This window comes from Mixophyes fleayi, chromosome 1 (assembly GCF_038048845.1).
Source record: "Mixophyes fleayi isolate aMixFle1 chromosome 1, aMixFle1.hap1, whole genome shotgun sequence".
NCBI lineage: Eukaryota > Metazoa > Chordata > Amphibia > Anura > Limnodynastidae > Mixophyes > Mixophyes fleayi.
In genome coordinates, this window is record NC_134402.1 from 352,008,483 (window position 1) to 352,033,362 (window position 24,880).

A 24,880-nucleotide genomic window follows, 5' to 3' on the forward strand; every position below is an offset into this window, starting at 1 on the left:
ACTTTAGTTCAATTTTTTAAATCAATCTAAAATTCTACAAATTCCAGTGCATTTTTTCATATTGGTACAGATTCAACAAATCAGTTTGAGAAGCGGTTTGTGTGTGATTATTTCAGCTTAACCAACACTTTATATATTTATTTGCAGGCAGGATAGAACAAGGAGGGGTTAGACCAACATAAAGCCAATTTAAGCATCTGAATGTGAACAGAGTAAAGGCTCCTGTAAAACTGACGTTTCAAGATTGGGATGTCAAACAAATCTCTGTATAAAATTACCTTCATACATCTAACTGGCTGACCTGTAAAAATATGTTTATTATATGTACAGTATGTTGGCTACCTTATAAAAACATGCAACATAAGTTCAGATGATGAAGGTCAGCAAGCAGTACAGCACAATCAGTGAGAAAAGCCAATAGAATAATTGTTCCATAAAGAGAGTTAGTTGTTTAGAGGTCACTGTTAAGACCTCACCTTGACTACTGTGTGTAGTTCTGTAAGCCATATCTCCAAAATGGGAAAAAATCAGAGAAAGAATCCTAAAATAATGCAAGCGCTGCATATATATACAAGAGCTTTATGACACTGGAGTCTCCAATCATTTTTCTCTTCTTTTTCTGTAACATTTATTTTTCTTTCCTTTTATCCCTCATCCTTTTCTCCCATATACTGCACCCATATCCCACTTTCCAACTGTTATCTTTAGATCATTCATCTCTACTCCCTCCGTTTATTTATATCTCCTCTCTCTCCATCTGTTTCATTTGCTAAAATTGTTTATACACTGTGTGTGGCATATAAATGAGCAATGAATAACAGTCTTTGTTGTATGCCTTGTGTAATTGACACATTTGACAAATACTGTATCACTTGAGAACAAATATCAATGGAAAGCAGACAGACATTTCATCCATTGTAAAAATTACAACATATTTCCTTTATGCTACATGATGTGGCTCCCACTGCTGTACTGTACTTTACATTTTACAGTTCATGAAACCAAATAATACAATATAAGGCTTATAATATAATTTCCATATTTATTCTGTACCTTGTATCACTAATTCCACTCTTGTCCTCATTCCAACCGTACTCTATCACTGGTAGCTGCACAGAGATGCCAGTCGTCAGTGGCTGCTTTAATATTGGTGTCTAGTAACGTCTCTGTCTTACAGTAGTCACACGCTCTCCCCATCAACAGCTACAATGTATGTAGTTCATTTGAGCAGGGCTATCATTAGCTTCATGTCAGTATATGTAATTTATTTGTATCATAATCCCCTTAATGTACATAATATGTTGGTGCTTTATGAGTAAGGGTCAATAATAACAATAACAAAAAAAGATCCTCTGCACTCACCATCAATTATTACAGAATACTAAAACTTTTACATTTTAAATGATGTAAACAACAACCAGATTAAAATGCACTTTTGATTAAAGCAAGGGATGTTATTTCTATGCATTACATGGAATGTTAAAGTAAGGACCATTTAAAATTTAATTTAAAATTTCAAATATGAATCACAGAAAAATCATTAGCCCCTGGCTCCTTTATTACGGCCTACATATTTAGACCAACCTTCTAAAACAGTGTACACATTTGGTATCCATAGAAAAGGCATAAGTCACAGAATACACATGTAAATAAAATGTATTTACATAATAATTCTATTTACTTACACACTAAATATATGTAGTTAAATATTTATACTATACAGTAGAGGTTATAAAAAAATGTTTTGTTTTGTTTAATACATTTCAGTATTAAAATGCACTCTGAAAGCAGAGAAGGTGGTTTCAATATATTGCACAATATGTTAAAGGCTAATATTTAATTTTTTTAGAAATGAATTGTAGAGGTGTCATTAGCCACTGGCACCTGGGACTACAGCCTGGATCTTAAATACATGGTTTCAGTATATAAAACATTGTTGTAACTGCTTACCACAGAGCCCAATCAATTTCAAACCTCCTTTGACTCTATCTGCATTCTCTTCATTGGCTTCTGAAATCTCAAAGACTGTTTTAGCAGAAACCTCTGCAACTGCTTGTGTTGCTGCAAAGACAGCAGCCAACTTAATCTTTGAGATTTCAACAGATGAAATATTTGAAATCATGGAGATGTAATAGCTAAATGCTCAAACAATTTCATTGACTGTTTTGATTTAGTCAGCCAATGAAATTAGAGAAAATTCACTCAATAAAATCTAATTGAGTCCGGCCAACAATGAAATTTACCATGAGGGTACAGGGGTTTCTCTTTGACAAACTGATAAGTAATCAGACTACAATTATGTTTTCAAAGCCAGTTATTTACAGTACTGTAAAAGTTATTTTACCATCTACAGTCTACAGCTGATCTCCAGTAACTGAGTATAGCCATTTCACAGCTTACCACCCACCAGTTCAAAAACCAACACAGTAAAACAGGTGTAGTAGTTTGCTAAAAAGTTCTCTCTCTGTCCTTAGTAATTTTAAAGTCTCTTTATAGGAAATTACTGAGTGGGAACACATGACATCTACAGGCTGGTGGAGGGGGCCAAGGTAAGTCTGAATAGCATCATATAGTATAGCCCATTGAAACTCCACCTAAGGAAATGGGTGACCCTGTATGTATCTAACAATGTGGATACAGGTTTACCTAAAACTACAATATAATAGACGCATAAGGCTTATTCAAGTCCACCCAATGCCTCATCGGGACTGAAACAGAAGTTGTTGTATTTACCATCGACCACCCTAATCCTTTCAGGATCGATTATAAATTATGGGAGTTTTTAACTCACAAAGCTGTATTCACTGAGAAAGATGCTATTTGTCTCTGGAGATCGGGGAAAACAGAAATCTTAGCATTGCTTTAGGTTACTCCTGCATGAAGATGAGCATTCCTGAAATCAGAATTTCTGTTGCTTACGTTTCTGAATAATCCTTAGCCAGGAGAGTAAATGGGAGATCAACTGGAATGAGTGGGTCCATTGACCGTTTCCACCACCAGCACTGAATATTAATTTCTTCAAATTGCTCTGGCCTAGCTACCTCAGCCTTCTCAAAGCATATATTGATCTGCTCATCTAGACCACTTATTTCATGAGGGCATTGGTCTTACATCAGCCACCTGATCCACCAGGTGATTTTAACTTTCCTCCACTGTTGAGATGTGTTAATCTTCCTCTGCAGTGGGATCCCAAATCTCATTCTTTGTGGAATAAGGACAAACTTCTGCCTCACAGCGTTGGGGTCATGAATTAGATTACCGACCATGGCCTTATCTGTGTGGAGTTTGTATGTTCTCCCCGTGTTTCCATGGGTTTCCCCGGGTGCTCCAGTTACCTCCCACACTCCAAAAACATACTGGTGATCCTAGTCAGTCTCTCTGTCTGTGTGTGTGTGTATGTTAGGGAATTTAGATTGTAAGCTCCAATGGGGCAGGGGCATATATGTGTGAGGGAATATTTCTCAAGCCTTGCTATCAGATCAGATTTCCCCATGATGAGGGCAAACTAATAAGATACAGGTGGAGAAAAATAAATGGCCACATGGGCAAGGAGGGTTTTTTTCAGAATAGAGTTCAGCCAGGAGTTTACAGAAAATGCATTCTGCTACACCATACTCAGATTTTCCTTCGAATTTGAAAGTAACTCATGTGCATTTAAAACTTCCCTGTGCTATATATATTATACAATATCTGTTTCCTGCACTGCTTGCGTTTTACATAGTGTACTAAATGTGCTTTGCAAAAAGCCTTTGCAGTCTCTGCTCTAAGTACCACCTACACAAACCAGAAATGCACCTAGCTATGTGGAGAAGTGGAAAGATATGAAGAGATCTGTACAACATTGTAAATATCAAATCAAAGTCAATCCTCCTAACACTTTAGCCCCGCCCCTTTCATTAAAATAATAGTTATCTGTGCAGAAACTTCGGTACTGAGGTCAGAGATCTAAATCTGGATACATGAGTAATTTTATTGCTTCAGAACTAAAAGTATGTTTTCAAACTATTTAAGTATTAAGCAGCATGTGAGTATCTTTTAATTACAAGGCTCTCTCCCAGTCTACTGCCCCTTATATCTCTAACCTCCTCTCCATTCACACTCCTGTCCGCTCCCTGCGCTCAGCCAATGATCGCCGCCTCTCCTCCACACTGATCACCTCTTCCCACTCTCGAATCCAAGACTTCTCCCGTGCTGCCCCCCTTCACTGGAACGACCTCCCTCGCTCCATCCGTCTCTCTCCCAATCTGTGCTCCTTCAAACGGGCACTTAAAACTCACCTGTTCCTCAATGCCTACCAACCATCCATTTAACCTCTCATCTCTTCTGCTCATCCTCCCTTGACCCCTCATCTCTCTCCCCTTTGATTCACTGGCTCCCTTTTGTGCCTGACTTTGTTTACCCTCCCTTAGGATGTAAGCTCAAATGAGCAGTGCCCTCTTCCCTCCAGTCTCCATACCTGTTCTTCTGCTCCGTCTCTACTGTATCTGCCCTCCCGGAGTTTCTGAAGTACTGGTACTGTGTGTTTATTGTTCTGTACTGTTCTACCCTGTATAGTCTACTGTATAGTCTACTGTTTGTACTATGTGCGGCGCTGTGGAAATCTTGTGGCGCCCTACAAAATAAACGATAATAATAATAATAATTACATTAAATGCTTCATAGTTAAAGAATCAATCCATGCTCCTGACATGTAACCACCTGGACAATCTCCACATCTCCGATAAGCTAGAGGTAGATCATATTTAATGCAAGCCAAACAAGCAGCCTAATCTATTAATGTGTAAAAAGATGTACTCCAGAAGTACGTATGTGGTTGCTGACTCTTTTAATTGCTGCTTCTTTTTTATTTAGCAGAAATAAAAATGCAGCATGTGTCAAATTGATTTCTAAAGCCAGGTGATTTCATTATTCTATCGCATGCTGCTGTTTTAACAAAACAAATCGCATTGCGCCAATTGTGTCTCAAAGAGAAATATTGAAATTCCCTACAATGCATTTTTCTTTGAAAGAATTAAACTATGCATGATAGATGAACAGAAAATATGTTGCGTTCTTGGGAAAATTAATGGATTGGCAGCATCTGTTGAAAAAAAAATGTCAATCACTTACAACAACAAAAAAAAAGACACACACACACAGGGCTGAAGAGAAGAGAACTGTAAGTTACATAGACTCAGATCACAGATTCTGTGCTGTGTAAAAAAATAAATGCATTGTAAAAATGGGCAGCTCCACCCCTTCAAATTTTCAATCAACCCCAGCGCTTAACAGTCTAAACAGATTTCCACTATAACAGAAAGAACACACGAGTGTGGTTCTTTGTGGAAAAAACAAGCTGGTCAGAGCAGGGTTGGTGCATCTATGGAGGGGCTGCAAAAACACAGCATGCTCCATCTCCCCTGAGGCTACCAGACCTGAGATGAAAAAGTGCTAAACTGTGTCAACCATGGTAATTAACAAGATTGGGATCTCAGTAGTGGCAATGGTGCTATGGACAGGGGTCATCAAATTAGTAAAAAAGAAAGTAATAAGCGCCAATATCTTTTGGGTCTCAAAAGACCAAAGGCTATAGATTTAACTGTAGAAATAGGGCAACTACTGGTAGGAAAGGGATCCGGGAGTATCAATTTCAGGTTACTTGGAGGAAAGCCGAAAATGTAGAAAAGAAATGGGGATGGACAGGTAGATGCTGGGTTGCATAGGAAGAGGGTTTCATGGCAGGAAAAGAGAGGTAGTGATGCCACTTTATAGGCTGCTGAGAGTAGAGGTGGAACTAGGAAATGGGGGACTTAGTTGCGAACATATATTTTTGACTTTTCCCTTCTCCCACTTATTAAATATAAATATAATTGTACCTTTTTTTCTAATTATTTCAGGTATGAAAATCCACCCCCAATTCTCCAACTCCCTCCCACCTCACTTCTGTTTTTAACTCCCCACACACATACCACTTCCTTCACTCCCCTTTCCTTCCCTCACCCCTACTTCACCCCTCCCTTCTGTACAAGTGACTAGTAGAGAGATCACACAAGTCCCACATCATTCAAGAGCCAGTAGGTGTTGGAGGAGATTAATATATTAATATAATGTGAAGGCTGTATTAGGAGAGATAAATGCTATGTGGATTGTATTAACTAATGTTATGTAGAGGCTGATGGTGGGTAATTATCTTATGTGAGGTTATTAAAATGATGTGGGGCTTTTGGGGAGTATTAATGTTATATGGTGGTTATTTATTATATTAGAGGGTTATAAATGTAAACTGGGCTTTTTGGGGCTATTAATATATAGACAATGACAGTCAGAGCAGCTATCAGCCATTCCTCACTCAGATCATAAAGTTTATGGAACAAGGAAGCACAAGGCAAAAACTAAATAACTCCAACTCTTTCTCCCACCACTACGAGCTAATGGTCACTTAGTGTAGTGTGTGTGTGAGGTGGACTTGTCAGTGATCCTTTAAATGGTCATTTTATCGCAATGAGTCATTCATTTCTATTCTATATGGGGGTGGGAGTTTGGAGATGATCAGTCCACTCCTGCTAGGGATGCCCCTACAGGAGTTTGATGATGCCCCTTCCGTTGGCATGATCACCACCATGGAGTCTACGTAGGGCTCTGGCCAGTAAATCCACTCCTGGATAAATGCACACCTAGAAATGTGGTCAGTGCTGAAGGCCAAATCTACACAAGAACATACATAAATTAGAGATTGTGCAAGAAGAATAAATGGTGCATGGTCTAAATCCCAATACTGACCAACATAGACTAAAGGACCTCCATATGTATAGTTTGGAGTAAAGAGGGAAGAGGGGGGTTGATAGAAGCTTTCAAATGTACAGTATGAAGGTTTTTAACAAAGTACAAAAGGAAATAATTTTACAGAGAAAGAGAAATATAACAAGGGGACCTATTACTATCACTTTACATTTTAAAATGCATTTGGCATTATACACAAAATACCACAGTCATTATATATTTATTTTATTTGTTATATTTTTATTTTTCATTATATTTTTTGAAATGCCTCATTCATCTGTGTACCCCTCTATGATAAACATGCTGTATATCTTTTTTAGCAAAATAGTTTAAATTTACATAGTATTAATTGATATTTTTGAAAGATGATTAATATGGATGATTCTTTGAGAATTCTGTTCACCCCTATTCGTCTTTCATGTCTTATCAGCATGTATATTTTCACCGTATATATTTAACTCTTCATATCAACCACTTGTACAAAAAAACATTTCTGCCAACATTGAGGGGGCTTTTTTCCATGCAAGAAAATGTATATACAATCCCTCCCGTCCCATGGATAATTTCCGTGGGGGTCACTCTCACCTTTGAATAATACAAGTTGCCAGACCATGCTGTTTGACAGCAGGAGCAGCAAAGAGCTTTCAGAGCTGGTGAATGCACTAAAACTGGAGGGTAGCAAGTATAGTGGAAATATGAGGAAGAATTACAGTACTATTTATGTCATAGACATATTGGCTTGGGCAGCAGTCATCATGTTTCAAGAAATAAGTGGCCCACTGAGATCAAGTTCCCTCTACAGGGAATGCCTGTTTCCAAGTCTGTAAATATACAATGCAGAAAAGTATATTTTGGTGACTAAATAAGACACTCTGCATCAATATACAGCTCACACCTTATTCAGTTTCAGCACAAATACAGAAAGGCCACCCTTTGGGAATGTCTACAGCACATCATTAGAAGGTGAAGATCACTCAAAGAATTGTATGTGAATAAATTAAACTCAGAGAACTGTTCACAATTAACAGAATATTTTCTGGTCCATATAAGTCCTCTTAACTTACCTATTCCTATCATTTTACATCCTAAGATGCAGAAACCTTTATGCCCTTTCTTAGACAAAATACTACAGTCATTACATATTTATTATATTTTTATTTTGCATTATATTTGTTTTAACTCTTACATCTGCTTACCTCCTATTATAAGCATGCTGTATATCTTTTTTTTAGCAAAATAGTTTTCATTTACATAGTATAGATTGATATATTTGAAAGATGATTAATAAGGATGATTGTTGGAGAATTCAGTACACCCCCTATGTCTTTCATGTCTTACAAACATATATATTATCACCAATTAACTTTGCATATCAAACATTTGCACAAAATATACCTGGCAATATTACAGGGGGGTTTTCACCCTGCAAATACACCCTCTTTTAAATCAAAGCGCTCCCAGTTGAATCCTTTCAGTTGGGATCACTCTAACCTCTAAATAATATATATATATTGGCAGACCATGCAGTTGGACTGGAGGAGCTGCAATGAGCTTTTGGTGCTGGAGGAATGGAGCCGTCCAAGAGATTAAAGCAGCTAGGATGGGAGGTGTGCATAGAATGGGGCATCTGCCTGGATGGCCACAGTCATTGATCAATCAAGTGGCAAATTCACTGCATATGAAGTATGTCTGTTAATCAGACCAGTTCTAAAGAAATCCAATGTCCTGTAATAGGACCCCTTAATGAAGAGGTTTAAAAACAGTTGGTTCACCCTATCATCATTACTCATTAATGTCTTTTAAACGTCAAGTAAGGATTTGATAAAATTAGTTTGAATTAAAAATAAAAAGATATTTTTACATTTTATCTTTTCTAGTTAAAATCCACAAAGTGTAGTGGTAGAGCCTTTTTTATTCTGCCTTAGAAGCCTGTTGGATCTAACTGCTTTGCTTACATATGCACAACATACCAGTATGATGGTAAATACATAGTTAAATAAAAGTACAAGTTTTCTGGACACATAGAAAACCTGACACATAGTATTAAATAAACCTACCTTCCTTTGTTGTGTCCAATTGATGGCCTACTGGCCGCATAGAGCCTGCAAGAGGTTGTCTTCATACATGCAGCCTATGACTCCAAAAGCAATACATACATTCTATACCAAAGAAGTTGGACTGCCCTATATTAGTTGAACCAGTAGAATTAAATGCATAGTGACAGGTGCACTTTAAAAGTCACAGCATGGAAAGACTGAACTGATCACATTACAGGGCTGTTCACTAACCCAAGGAAGTGGACTCATTTCTTTAGACTTAAAAAGAAATGCAAAGTGTGAAAGCAGGCCATGTAAAAATCAGGTGAAGTCTGCATTATGACTCTGTACTGAAGGAATTAAAAAATATTGAAGAGGCCATAACATGGAGAGTTGTGTCTGAAAATATGTTTACTATTCTCAACATGTGGCTGCGCACCATTTTTCAGGCCCCTAAGACCAGAATCGCAACAAGAACAGAAGTGAATTGTTTAAAAATATCATATGTGTGGGAGTTTTTAACTTTATTAGTCTATAATATAATTGGAATTATTATTTTGTGTGCAGTGGCTAGTTGGGATTTATGTAAAATGTAAGATTCTGGAGATATGAGGATTATGAACAGATTACCCTATTAAGGCATACTACCGTGGTTGGGTGCAACTAGCAAGTACACATGTGCCATACATGTGCTGTCAGAATAGGAGGTCACATATTTATATTTTGCATAGTCACACCCACTCCTTTCATGCCCAAAAATAATCCCCTCCAAAATTTCTGGTAACCAGAAAAAAATTCTGCCCAAACATTCCAACAAATAGAGGGGACATTTCCCATTCCACAGTTTTTTGTTATTTTTAGAAGTGACCAGGTGTGGAAAGGTTGAATGTGAAATTTTGTTTTTGAATAACACACAAACACACATACATCAAACAATATTTTTATGTGTCTTGTAAGTGCACCTACATTTCGGCCAAACCGCATAGATTTACATAGCAAGATGGTGGAGAACCAGAAGTTTGCGTCAGCTTGTGGGAGTAATTGGGCAGAATTAGGGCATTCCTTTCAAACTGAAGAATATGTCTGTGCCTAGTTTTGCAAAAACAAGATTTCAGTTAATGGAGTGTAATTACTGAAATGGGAAAAGTGGTGGAGAAGGTGCATTGTTGGGGACGAGCCTGGTTTTTCTGAGGTGCGCACAAAAGGACTTGTACTCTGCAAAATGACTTGAATTTTACACCAAAAGGATGGTTCTAAAGTCTACTTTTTGCTAGTGCACATCTACACATTTTACTACCTCTTGCACACTTCTAGTTTGTTGAAGAGTCTCCAGTAGGCATACACCATGAAGTGTGCTCAGTGGACCATCAAGGTAAATTGGTGTAAAACCAAGGCATTTTGCACCATGTTCCAAAATGCGCATTGGAAATTAGGTCCTCTGGCTTTAATAAATAAATTGACTTGTTATCAGCAGCAAAGGCTGAAAAACTAAATTTAGGCTCAAACAATTTCTCCCAGATTAAATGGGTCAGGTTGTCATCTCTACTCCTAGAAAAGTGAGGCTGTGATTGTAAGACTGATTTAAGTAAAAAAATATTCATGTATCCCTTTTACATATATATACGTAGTTTCCTCTTACTGCACATTGTGACTTTAAAATACTGTAAGTGCTTCTTCAATTTAAATCTAGTTTCTTTTGTATTATTATTTTACATACGTTTACACTGGGAAATGTGGTAAGTTAAATAAAACAAATAAATACAATGGGTTACACATAAATATCTCAAGACAGCCCTATAGAATTCAGTTTGATATTTATATTTTTATGTTACCTAAGCGGTTAGAACTGAATATACAATGTAAATGATCAGGCTACATTATCAAATAGCCCTTCCTTTTAAGAAACATTATTTGACTGACACAGATCAAAGATTAATAAATGAGCAGAGAAAGTAAAAAAAATAAAATATTCCAAAAATAAATCTCCTTGTCACCAGGGGGTATATTTACTAAACTATGGGTTTGAAAAAGTTGAGATGTTGCCTACAGCAACCAATCAGATTCTAGCTGTCATTTTATAGAATGCACTAAACAAATGATAACTAAAATCTGACTGGTTGCTATCGGCAACATCTCCACTTTTTCAAACCCACAGTTTACTAAATATACCTCCAGATGTCTGCAACCTATATTATAAATGTAGCTTTGGCCATGATAAATTTGGTAACTAATGAAAATGTACGGTGTGCTACAGTTTAACCTTATGTAGAGTAACAGGGCTCTTGTCACTTTTGGCAGCTGGGTTTTTAAACCAAGTGTTTTTTATTGCAGCATTTCTGAGACAGAACAATCTGCCACCTGTGCCTTTAGAGAGATGACATCTACAATTTGAAGAAAGAGTGTTTGGAAACAATCTTTATACAATGCAGTGTCATAAATAGAACAGGATGAAGTCAGAACACCGAAATGAAGTGAAAGTCAATTTGCACACAGGCTCTCAAGGTTTCTGGGCAGAAATATTTTAATGTGTGCTGAAAAGCTCCTTTAATTGCTCTCAATTGTAGATGTATTCTTTTGGGTTTGAAGAGGATTATCCAGGAAGGCGAGTGGGAGGATAGAGTATTAGGCTAACAGTATATAAAAGCAGATCACTCAAACAGGTTCACTGTAGCGGAACTTTTGAAAGCCACCCAGACATTTCTGAGGACACAGAATATAAAAGCCTGCAGCTACTTTACACAATGTTTGGATTCTGTCTGGACGAAAAGCCATATCAATGTACAAATCAGGGTTATTATGTCCTATTGTATAAAAAACAGCAAAATATGTGTCTTTTAATCATTTCTAGCAACTGTTGAGATTTTATCTATTAATTTGCAAGATTACAAGGGTATTATGCTATTTTCCATATATTAAATATAATACAGGGTGATTCAAAAGTCGCAGTACACCCTTTTATTTCAAAAACTCTACAGGAATTGGGCCGATTGGCCGATTTCAAGATGGCGCCCATGTTTGGTACATACCGTAAAAGATAGACCACGTCACCCATACCTTACTGGAGTATTCAGGTTTCCCAATTTCCTGTAGAGTTTTTGAAATAAAAGGGTGTACTGCGACTTTTGAATCACCCTGTATATTAAACTTTTTATTTTGGAATATTGTAACAGAGACACAGACGATGAACAATGAATGGAATATTGCAAAGACAGGCAGAGTTGGAATACAATGCAAAGAGCAGCAGAACAGAAACATACAACTACAAAATAAACAAAAAAGAACAATATTTTAATAATTGCATTTAAACAATATTTTAAGAGTAGTAAAATGGAGTGGGGGAAGGGAGGAAAGGAGGAAGAAAGAGGGAGGCGGGTGGACTTCTTGTCACCAGTGGGGAAAAATACAAATCAAAGGTAAACAGTGGATGTGGTCTCAGAGGTCGGCACAACTCGTAAGGCCAAGCATCTAAGAAACCGCTGTGAAACGGAGACAAAGGGAAGCACAAGCAAAGAAAGAGTGAGTGTCGGTGAGTTTGGAAACTAAAAGTAGAGCCAGGGAGCCCATATCTGGTTGCACTTGTCATCTTCATCGTGCAAATGATGGGGTGATCTTTTCCAATAAACCTAATATAAGACCATAGGGCAGATATAGTAGGAGGGTCAGCCTGCTTCCATGTTTTGGCAACCTATGTTCCATATTTTAAGTCTTTATAGTTGTGAAATTATTTTGAACACTACACACAGATACTCTAAAGCTTAGCACGAATGCTAATGTTGGTTTCAACCTATGTGTCTTTTTACAGTAGATATTGAACAGGATGGGAAACAGCACTCATAGGAAATCTTGAAAATTAACTACATTTTATTTTGTTACACCAAATTTTATGTCCGTATATGTGGACCTTCATCATGGTCATAGGGAAACACAAAAAGACTGCTCTACAACTGTGCTCCATCTGCAAGACCTGAAACATATTGATAATTCATGAAACACAAAACGGCTATGCTATGACCCCAGTTTGTGAAACAGATCCTAGATTTCAACTGAAACACAAAGGTTTATGAAAATTTTGTACATGCAGAGGGGAGGAGTTGGGCATTCCTACCAAAATACAGAGAGGTACATTGGTATTTCTTGTTTTGCGGATCAGTGCAGAGAGGCTTTTCTTGAAGGTACTTGAATTGTCTACAAGCTTGTGGTTTTTGATTCTTTTCCTATAATTTTAACGGGACCAATTTTGTGACATCATGTTGCACCTTGGCTCCAAGCTTACTCCACACAATGAAAAAAAATGCACTCACATGCTATTGCCACCTATATTAAAGACAGCACCAAAGTCCCCTCACACCCACAATTAATTGAAGCCATTAAAGAGGCTAAATCGAGTGCTACTGCAGGAGAAATGCAGAAGAGTATATCATATTGTAAGGGTAGAGAGATAGATGTTGTATTTTGATGTGACACTTAGGGGTACATTTAGTAAACTGCGGGTTTGAAAAAGTGGAGATGTTGCTTATAGCAACCAATCAGATTCTACATATCATTTATGTAGTACATTATACAAAATAACAGCTAGGTTGCTATACCCACAGTTTAGTAAACATACCCCTTAGAGTATTGCATATCGCTCCTCTGGAGATTACACCTCCTTAAATACCTAGGCAATGTTTTAGGTTGAGGAGGCCTCTCTAAAGAGTACAGTATAGATATGTAGGGTAGACCTGTACCTAGAAGTGCACTGGGGGACAATCCAGGTGCAGCATTGCAAAAAGAAACCATTTTGTGGTGCACTTCGGGTGAGCTTTGTACACGGCCTCCACTGAGTTGCGCCAATCTTTCTCTGTGATGCATAAGTGTATGTCCGTTGTTGTATTATACTGTGTATACATAGTTCATGTTGTGATTAATTGTTCATCTATTTGTAAGGCTCTACAAAACTCTGCAGCTATCATTTTTGATAAATTATAAATTATCTATAAATATATAGATTTTAAATTGTGTATAAAATCAGTGATTGAATTGACCTTATTATAGTGAAGCTCTCCATGCCATTAAACCATTTTTTGTATAAATTTCATTTGGTATTGAGTATAATAATCATAAAAAATATATTATAACTCATAACCTTATGGCAGACACAAGTGACATTACATTATGCATTATAATATAATTATTATTGCAATATCAATTGCTTTAAACTGAGATTGATAGAGATGTAAGTGTTGATTTTGCATTTACTACAAAATTATTTGCAGCAAAAATGCTTCCATGATAAAAATAAAGTAAGCCATAAAATACTCTTCTTGTTTTTGGTTACAAGTAAAAGTGTTATGAAACACTACCCTATTAGTCCTGCATTGTGGTCTGTCTAAGGCTCTTGGCCATATTGTGGACAATGTAGAACTAAGGCCTGTTGTACATTTGTATATAATACAACTTGTCTCCAGGCCTACTTGGTGCTAGATTTACTAAACGGCGAGTTTGAAAAAGTGGAGATGTTGCCTATAGCAACCAATCAGATTTTAGTTATCATTAATTTAGTACATTCTACAAAATAACAGCTAGAATCTGATTGGTTGCTATAGGCAACATCTCCACTTTTTCAAACCCGCAGTTTAGTATATATACCCCTTGGTGTCTTCTGGAAATGTTAGTACATTTTTGGCTAGAAAGCTCTCCTCTATGTCACTGCTCACAGGATCTGCTGCTAAAAAGAGATGGCAGATATCTGACATGGGTCACTTGTAAAGATTAGAAAACCTGTGCTGACATTTCCTACAAATCAAATTTTATGGCAGAACAGACAGTTTCAACAAGTTTGATGTAAATTTGCATCAGTAATTCTGCTGTGATTATGGTCGGGCTGGGTACACTTAAGATCAACTGCTTCAGAGAAACATGCAAAATTGTGTGGTCAAATGTGCACTTAGGTGAATATGTTGTTAAATAATTTAAACGATTTTGCTCACCTTTAATCACTGGTCAGCAGATTGCACTGTGGTCAGGTTATCAATTGTCCCACACAGTTTGGCTCCCTTCTTATGAAGCCTAGATCATAAAGTATGACAGCCAAAAGGGACTTACCTGTTGCTAATTTATTTTTAAATGGTAAAACGGATGCTCAAACTGCCAACACTTAACAACTAAACAGGATTCGCAAAGTAATCTAATGAATGATCCACAGGTGGAACTAGCGCGCTGTGGGCCCTGGTGCAGGGAAGTGGGAAGGAGGGAACTGTGGCCCACAGCTCGCTAGTTCCCCGTGCAACGGATCCCATTACCTCCATGGGCCCAGGTGCACCGCACCTGCTGCATGGTAGTTCCGACACTGGAATAATCATTATTTCAGATTTCCAAATCATTTCTCCTTGTGACAGGGTGAGAAACTGCCACATCTGAGGAAAGGTTTAAACTCCTGGTTGTCAGGAAAAAGGTCGCACCCATTCCTCATAGGGGAGGAGTTTTAGCCTATGTAAGGCCTCAAATTCAGTTTAGTCTTGGCTGGTGTCTGGGGGTGGGTGGAAGTTTCACAGTTTTCTACTGAAGGAGCCAATATAGTTTCTGTATTGCTTTGGTGTGCTGCACATGTATTGCCGTGTTATGCTGTGGATCTCTCAATAAAGCTTCTGTTGGACATCAACTTAAAACTTTGGCTGGTGACTTGTTGCTAACCTACTACTCTACTTAAAAACAAACATTAGTTGGTATTATTATTTTTATTTATAGATGTAATACAGACAATACAATTGCTATTCAATCAAAAGCCTTTACTTTTCAAGAAGGTGACTTTCTTGGATTTACAGTACTAGAACTCAAGTCCACTAAAACATAAGCATACACATTTGTCATATAGATGTATATGGATGGAGTGCCATAGCTCTACATAGTGTTTAAAAACAAAGCAACTCCCATCTCACATTCAGCAACAAAGCATGGAAAGCAAATATAGAAGAGTAGAACCTGGATGTTGCTTGCACATCAATCTGATTTACAGGCCTCCTTTCCAGAATAAATCAACAGGAAGGAGCTGAACGTTACAGCCTATAGGAAATCCACCGAAAAAAAAGATGATAAGAAGACGTCAGGAAAAATCAATAAACACCATGGTATGGAATTCCTCCAGTATTGCACTTAAGTAAATAGAATACACAACAGCTTTAATATGCATTCTGCATGTTTAAGTCACTGCAATTGGTACACAAATGTATATATAATACCACAATCATTTTTTGGAATCTTTGTACTTTGGCACATTAACTCCTAGAGGACAACTATTTTTTAAACTTTTTTAAAAAATGTCCCATCATGGGTGTAAGTTAACCCATACTTACCAACTTATGGCAGTCTGTATCGGGGATCTGCCGGGAGGAGGTGGACGTGCGGGGGGTTTAGAAAATTGCATCATTTTAGCCCCATGATGGAATTACGCAAACGCGTCATTTTACAGCAGGGGATGGGGCCAAATGCAGTGCTTCTCAGGGAATTGCAGTATTTTGGATTTTATTCTGTCCACTTCACTAGGAAGTGGGCAGATGCGGGAGGCTGCCATACTCTCCTGGGAGTCCGGGAGACCCACCCAGAATCCGGAGTCTCCTGAACATTCCAGGAGAGTTGGCAAGTATGAGTTAACCCTTAACTCTCCAAGCCAGTATAGCCAAGGTTGCAAAGTATCACTCTGCTAGCCAGGCAAATCATTTTTTGTTAAATTGTGGTGATATATTTTTGATGTCATAATAATACTTATAGTTCGAATAATATTTATTGCCAGAGAATGGGTCTTATTGGCAGATATGCGCCAGTGACTCTTTAACTCCCAATGGTCCCGATTTTGGAGGGACGATTGGCGACCACAAAAGGGGTGGGGTTTATCCATTTGTGGGCTGAGTTTGGGGGGAACGGAAGGGGTTGTTTTGTCCCGCTTTTGGGATTCTAAATGCTGGGAGGTATGGTGTTTCTAACATACTTTACATCACTACCATTCCCCCCCCTCCCCATACATGCTCTCTGCTCCCTGCTGTCTGTGGTGTTGGAGAATAAGGACACTGGGTTCCTGTTTGATTTGGCTCTGCTCTATCACAATTAGGCTCTGTCATGTGATGAGAATGGAATCATACACGCGCCCCTTCTTTCTCATTGAACTTTCCGTGACCCGCAGCAAGTTTCAGCATACTGCATGCACAATGCAGACACAGATACACACAAGCACAGGGGGAGCAGAGAGAAAAACACAGAGGGAGTCAGAGGGAGAGATACAGACACACAAAGGGGAAGAAATAAAAGCACAGAAACACATAAAGGGGAAAGAGATATGCATTCATACACGCAACAGCGGGGGCAGAGGCACATATGGGGAGCACGGTGGCTAAGTGGTTAGCACTCCTGCCTCAAAGCGCTGTGTAATAATAATATTAATACCAAGACACGCTCTGTGAGGCAATGAGGGAAACTTGCAGTTATGTTTAAGGGTAGTAGGCAGCACGGTGGCTTAGTGGTTAGCACTTCTGCCTCACAGCACTAGGGTCATGAGTTTGATTTCTGACCATGGCCTTATCTGTGTAGAGTTTGTATGTTCTCCCCATGTTCTCGTGGGTTTCCTCCGGGTGCTCCGGTTTCCTCCCACACTCCAAAACATACTAGTAGGTTAATTGGCTGCTATGAAAAATTGACCCTAGTTTCTCTCTCTGTCTGTGTGTGTGTATGTTAGGGAATTTAGACTGTAAGCTCCAATGGGGCAGGGACTGATGTGAATGAGTTCTCTGTGCACCGCTGCGGAATCAGTGGCGCTATATAAATAAATGGTGATGATGGTGATAAAGGAAAAAAGAGAGAAGTGCACATACAAAACTGGAAAAGAGGGGGAAACAGAGATAGGGGGTGGTGATAGACAGGAATAGGGGTACACAAGAGAAACATGCACGCAACCATAAGGGGTAGGCGAATCTGTAGAGTATACAGAGTTATGAGTTACAGAGTTACGATCTTTTCTTTTTTTTAATAAATATGGATATATATATATATATATATATATATATATATATATATATATATATATATATGTATACACTTATTGTATTACATGACAGAAATTTTGCAGTTGCGAGTTTGAGTCTGAACTTCAACGTATTCAATTTCCCTTTTCCCTTATGTGTACCCCTGCCTTGCATTGAGCCCTGATTTCCTTGCACATTAGATTGACTTTTTAAATGGTTTGGACACCAGTATTTTAGCATATTCTCTCTGTCTTGCATTTGACATCAATCCCCAAATTGCCCAGCAAATTATATAGACTACAAAGTCCAGCATTTCTCAGACCCTGTCTGGTTGCGTCATCTCGGCTTACAATGGATTGGACTCTTCCAAGTGTAGTCAACAATTAATAACAAGCAATTTGCACTTTTATTGCTAATAGTGATTGGTTGCTGGAATTTACGATAGGAGAAGCATGATACTAGTAAGCAAAAAAAGATGAGGTTGCTTAGTAATTATCACTGTATTATCACTGCATCTGACTCCTGGGCAATTTTTTCCTTGTGATGGAACTTGCTGTGTGATGATCCCTGTGATACAATCACCAACAGTGTGTCATATGGAGGAACTGAGAGTTGGAAAATTTGTTCTTAGTGCTGACAACAGAAGAAACCCTTCAGGGTTTCCTCTAACCATATAATTGTGCCACACTTTGGGCCTGAGTCATTAAGGAGAGCAAAACATTAAAGAGGAGTAACATTTGCACCTGGGCAAAACCATGTTGCATTGGAGGGGGAGGTAAATTTAAAATGTGGGGACAGATTTATAGTTGGGGTAGGGCATGTCCTAGATCAACTTTAAATTTCAGTGTAATAATAAAGCTATCAAGTATTTGTGTGCTAGAGGAAAAAACAGCCAGTATTTAACTTATGTGCAAAATAATAAACTAATTTACACCCCTTGCATTGTAACATGGTTTGTCCCAGAGAACATTTACTCCTTTTTTGCCTTAATGACTCAGGCCCTTTGTCTTCACATACATGTATCTCTATGCTCTGGAGAAATATCCCATTATATTCTTTATACATTTCTGGGGCTGCACTAATAACATACACAGTAGCTGTTGCAATTATCTTTACATATTTTAACAGTTTCCCGAAGTAAGGTATTCTTGGATATGCTTCTAATATGAAGTCCCTTTTGTCCACACAAAAAACAAAATGTAAACATTGCATGCATAGAGTGAAATATTGCTGATATGTACATATAAATAATAATTTATGGAACAATATACAGTCTCCAAAGATGACAACAGGATTCCAGTGGTAGGTATTGATTTCACTGGAGCAATACATAGGTAATTTATGGAACTGTAAAGCCTAAAAGGCTTAAAATAGGGGGGAAAAAAACACTCTTGTAAATGTACTGACAGAAGAAATTGGGAAGCAGCCGAAAAGCCTAAAACTGTTTAAAAACCTAATATGCGCTCAAGGCAGGGGTACAGCCGAAACACATAAGGGAAAAGGGCAATTCAGTATGTTGAAGCTCACACTCAAACTCTGAAGTGCAAAAATGCTTACACGCAATAAACTAAATAAAGAGCATGCCAATATAAAATCAATAAAGAAAATAAGTAACCCGATTAGTTCCAAGTAGAGCATACATTTTTGTCTAAAGGAGCAGTACCTTAAACTCCTTAAACTATGTATACTCAGCATATTTATGCCAATGAGTGAATTAAGGTTGTGGTTTTAATCCACCTCCATTGCTATTACCTCTAAGATCAGGCAAGTTTGTGAGGGTTACTAATACTTGCCTACTCTCCTGGAATTTCCGGGACACTCACGAATTTTGGGGAGTCCTCCCGGACTCCCGGAATACCAAGACACCCTCTGTGAGGCAATGAGGGAAACTTGCAGTTATGTTTAAAGGTAGCAGGCAGCACGGTGGCTTAGTTGATACCACTTCTGCCTCACAGCACTAGGGTCATGAGTTTGATTCCCGACCATGGCCTTATTTGCGAGGAGTTTGTATGTTCTCCCCCCGTGTTTGCGCTGGGTTTTCTCAGGGTGCTCCGGTTTCCTCCCACAATCCAAAAACATACTAGTAGGTTATTTGGCTGCTATCAAATTGACCCTAGTCTGTGTGTGTGTGTGTGTGTGTGTGTGTGTGTGTATGCATGTATGTATGTATGTTAGGGAATTTAGACTGTATGCTCCAATGGGGCAGAGACTGATGGGAGTGAGTTCTCTGTACAGTGCTATGGAATTAGTGGCGCTCTATAAATAAATGATGATGATGATTATGATGATAGTAGGTGCAGGTTCTAGGGACCCACCTTCCCAGCTCTCTGTACTTTTGAGGGAATGTTCATTTGAAAGTAGAGTTTGAGTTTGCGCACTGCGTTCTTGCTATAAATCTGCCTAGCCACACTAGGGTAATCACTGCTCCCTGTCCACTCCCCAATCCTTAACAGGTGGGTATACGGAGCATAATGCAAGCAGCAGTCAGAATGAGCACTGGAATGCTACATGCTCAAAGGATGTGGGATCAAGGGCAGGAGAAGTGAGTGAAAGTCAAGCAAGTGTGGCATATAATATAAGCAGGTGATAGGAAGGGGAGAATAATACAAGCACTGAAGGGAGCATAATAGAAGTAGGGAGAGTATAATGCATGCAGGGAAGGCGAACGTGTGCATAATAGAAGCACGGAAGGGGTTCATGAAGTGATGGGGGGGCATAATACAAGAGGGGAGGGAGTTTCACCAAAGATTGTAAAGAGAGCATAATGCAAATAATGGTGAGAAGAGAGCACAATCTTAGCTGGGAGCACAATACAAGCAGAGTGAAGCAAAAGCAAACATAATACAATGGTATTCCCCCAATTTATCTCTAGAATCGTTGGGAGCATTCAAAATGTTTTCATGGGGCCTACAAATTTCAAGTTATGCCCTATATATATATATATATAAGATTGTCTGTGAAGGGTGTTTTGTATAATCTAGCTAACAACACGGTATTTGCAATGTGGCTGGCAAATTACCTGTGTAATATTGCTGTTAATAAGTGCATGCAAATTTGCCTTGAGTTGCTAGTTCACCATTATGCATATCGGGGGCCCCACCATGATTTCAACTCAGGCTCAGTTCCCCCGAAAACTGAACAGACCCAAACTTAGCATATTCTAGTACTGAGACGGCTCGGTACTTTCGCGTTTTTTTGGAATTGAAAACAAGGCAAAACGTCATCATTACGTCATTGGATTTCGCGAGTTTTGAAATCTATAAGTACCGCCCTCCATGGCAATCTAGAGCCATTTCACAGGTACACAGAAGGGGTAGCACAGTCTGTAGAGCAGTTGGGCAGCAACATAGATAGAATAGAAAGAGGAGGGGGTAGCAGTGTTCAATAAAGTCTACAGTGACATTCAGGAGAGCTCCATTGCTAATTGTCATTGCTGAAATCCAAATAATAGGCCTGGCAGGCTTTTCTTCTGACTTTGCAGTCAAATTGTGCGGCGTTATATAGGTTACACACAAAGAGAAAACCTCCATTGCTAATTGTCATTGCTGAAATACAAATACTAGGCCTGGCAGACTTTTCTTCTGAATTTGCAGTCAAAGTGTACCTTTTACCTTAGTCAAGAAAAAAAGTTAAAGAAAAAAATTAAATTGCCAACATGCCATGCTACACACGCAGTGGCAAAGAAAGAAAGAGGCCTTTGCCTTTCTCTATGAGTGTGAGTTCTGCAACTATCACTGAGGCATCTTCTTGTAAGGTCAGACGTGACCAAGCAAGACCTTGTCATTCAGATGCCAAAAGTGGTGTCCAAATACTTTTACGTGTAAAAGCCGAGCTGGAAGAAAACAGTAAAGCATTAGGGGAAAATGTATTTTCAGATTCAGAAATGACACAAATCCCCTGATTGGCCTTGGTCTGATAAATGCACGCATCCTGGGGGGGTGTCAGCACTCGTCGCCATATATTAGCCCTAGAATTACCACAGTTATCCAAGGAACGGGTGGAGCAATCAAATGAACCATAACTGATTTCATGATCCAAGGACAATTCCATCTTGCACCACTTTTCTTTACTGACACTGCTGTGTGGCAATGTTTCCTAGATGTGCTAGGAACTGGCGTGTGTTTGAGTCATTGCTCTGTCGCTTAGCATCCAGCCAGATCGCTGTAGTATCTGTCAAAAAGTGTATGAAAATAATATTGTGACCTGTGAGGTGGTCAAAATTGACTGCAAATGACTTTAAATTAGTGTTATTGAGGTTAATAATAATGTAGGAACAAAAATAGCAAAATTATGTGATATTAGCATATTAGCATATTTTTCTAAAAAATACAGATCCAAAACCAAAACCAAAACACACAAGGGCGGTTTTGCCAAAACCAAAACACGAAGCTAATCCAGATCCAAAACCAAAATCAGTTCAAGGGGGTCAGTGAGCATCTCTAATTTCAACCCAGTGCCTCATGTTATCTAAGCTGTCCCTAAATGTACACAATGGACCTAGTAGTTTTAAAAAAGATTCCTGCCTCTTACGTAAAATTTGTTTGCATAATAGAACGCATTACAATGACTCTAATATAGAGGGAAGAGGGTCCTGCCTAACTGTCAATTCTCAGTTGACTGCATAGCTGATAGGAATTTATCTATACCTTCTCATATTAAACGTGCTCATAATTAGATCAGTGTTTTCAGCTATGTGGCGTTCTTTTCTCAATACAGAACATAGAAGTGTAAGACAGTGGAACTCAAAACCAGGGATACCAGAGTCGCAACGGCAACTGATATTTGTATGTTCTCCCCGTGTTTGCGTGGGTTTCCTCCGGGTGCTCCGGTTTCCTCCCACACTCTATCAAAATTGACCCTAGTCTCTCTCTGTGCATGTATATTAGGGGATTTAGACTGTAAGCCCCAATGGGGCAGGGACTGATGTGAATGAGTTCTCTGTACAGTGCTGCGGAATCAGTGGCGCTATATAAATAAATGGTGATGATGATGATGATGATGATGATGTTACTCCAGTGACAGTGTTATCACGGTTGACATTAGACAATGCATGCAGAACAATAAAAGTATTAGTAACACTTGACTTACTAGTACTAAGCCCCAATTTATTTTTCAAGCACGTGTAAATGAAATACCATCCTCCTACACTAAAGTCTCAGCTTCAAAATGGTTTTGCTACTTTTAGCTCTTACCCTGAAATACTGAGGAGGGAATTATTGCTGTAGTCCAATGGATAGTGCTATAATTTATATAATTTACAACTTGAGTAATGTGATGGCCTGGTGGGGTTTATAAAGGAGGGAGTTTAAGGTTTCTTCCTTCCAACTCCCACCCTTTTGTTTCTAAGTATGAATGTATAAATAGGTGACAGTGTAAATTGGAAGTATTATGTAAACAAATCTGATCTCTAAAGAGGGACAATACTGTACCCACATGGCAGCAAAGTAGTATCTCCTGCAAACGTCAGGGAACTGCTATTGAGAAGTGTATGGTCAACTGCCCCGAGCTAGCCTCCCTCAGCTCCCACAAGCCAGCAAATCAGTGGAGGGCTCGGGTCACTGCTGGAGCAAAGAGACTGGAACAGCTGACAGGATGAGGAGCATGCTGAGGAGAGGACATAGAGCTGAGGAGAGGACATAGAGCTGAGGAGAGGACATAGAGCTGAGGAGAGGACATAGAGCTGCTGACAGCAATGAAAGAGGCAAAACAGTAAATTAGGCAGAAGAAGTGGTGGGTGGGGGGGGGGGTCAGGGGAGAGAGAGAGAGAGAGAGAGACAGAGAGAGAGAGAGAGAGAGAAAGAATAAAGGTAAAGAAAAGTGTGAGAGAAAATATATGAATATGAAACAGACAGGACACTAAGGGAGAATATAAAGGGCTATTAATAAAGGGTATAAGAGGACATTAAGGAGGTGGAGCAAGTGGAGACAGATTAATACAACCAAACATTTGAACAAAGACAAGAGAGTACTATGTATAATGGAGGAAGATAAAAATTAGCAGGACAAGTCAAATGACAGAATAAAGGAAAGTACAGGGGAGAAGGAAATATAGAAAACTTAGAGATAGTAAAGTTAGATAGCCTGGTAGTTTGTATAGTCATCATTAATCTGTCAGTAAGTCAAATATTGTGTAATTTTAATCAGTAAATTAGAAGTTAAATTATAATCTCTCAGTAAATTAAATATGACCTGTCGTTTTCATTAATAAAATTAGTAGTTAAAAGGTAATCTGTCAGTAAGTGAAATATTGTGTCTTTCTAGTCAGTAAATTAGTAGTTAAGGGATAACCTGTCAGTAAATGAAGTACTGATTGTTATTTTAGTCTGTGTATTAGTAGTTAAGTAAAAATTTGTCAGCTAGCTAAATATTGTTCCCTATTTTAGACAGCAAATTAGTAGATTTAGTCAAAACTTAGTGTCAGTAAAGTGCTGCTGTTAGATACCAGATTGTCAGTTATTGGGCGAAGTCCAGTAGATAGGGAGGAGGGATAGGCAAGGTCAAGATAAGTAGTAAACCACAGTCTCCATCACAGCTAAGCAACGGGACTCCAGACGGCCTTATCCAGCGCTAATCCAGAAGCATCTTGTATCTGATCAGCTGACAGCATTTCCGGAGCCAATGTGGACCTGAACAGTATGCAACACCTGCAGGAGACCTTTTACCAGCGAGAAGGGATCTTCAAAGCCTTCATAGCTTTTATAAAGAGATAAGTGGCACCACTAACTTACAAACACTCACTTGAAACTCTAGAGTAAGCACCTTGTCAGATGAAGAACAGTAAAAGGAGATATAGAAAATGTAAAAACAAACAGCTCCACATGGACTTCCCCAATAATCAATAGTGCCCAGACTCTAAGACCACAGGTAATTGTCCTTCCACCAGAAGAACATCTAGTAATAACAAGGAGTTTTGCTAATCGCAAATTGATTTTTTTAAACTATCTGATAGCCTGCTGACCATCAATTTGTAAACATTATTGTATTACTAAATCAATGCTTTGCTACCTACAAGGAAATGGTTACACTTTGGACTGATAGCCCAGTGATTACAGTAGTAGACAAGCTAGTTAGTGCCAAATAGGAATTTGTTGAAAA

At 38.6% G+C, this 24,880-nt stretch overlaps 1 protein-coding gene across 3 annotated transcripts in view; it reads right to left on the reverse strand.

Moving 5' to 3' along the window:
* LOC142094562 (transmembrane protein 132B-like) overlaps window positions 1-24,880 on the reverse strand; it is a 472,770-nt gene that overhangs the window by 55,977 nt on the left and 391,913 nt on the right. The window lies entirely within an intron of this gene.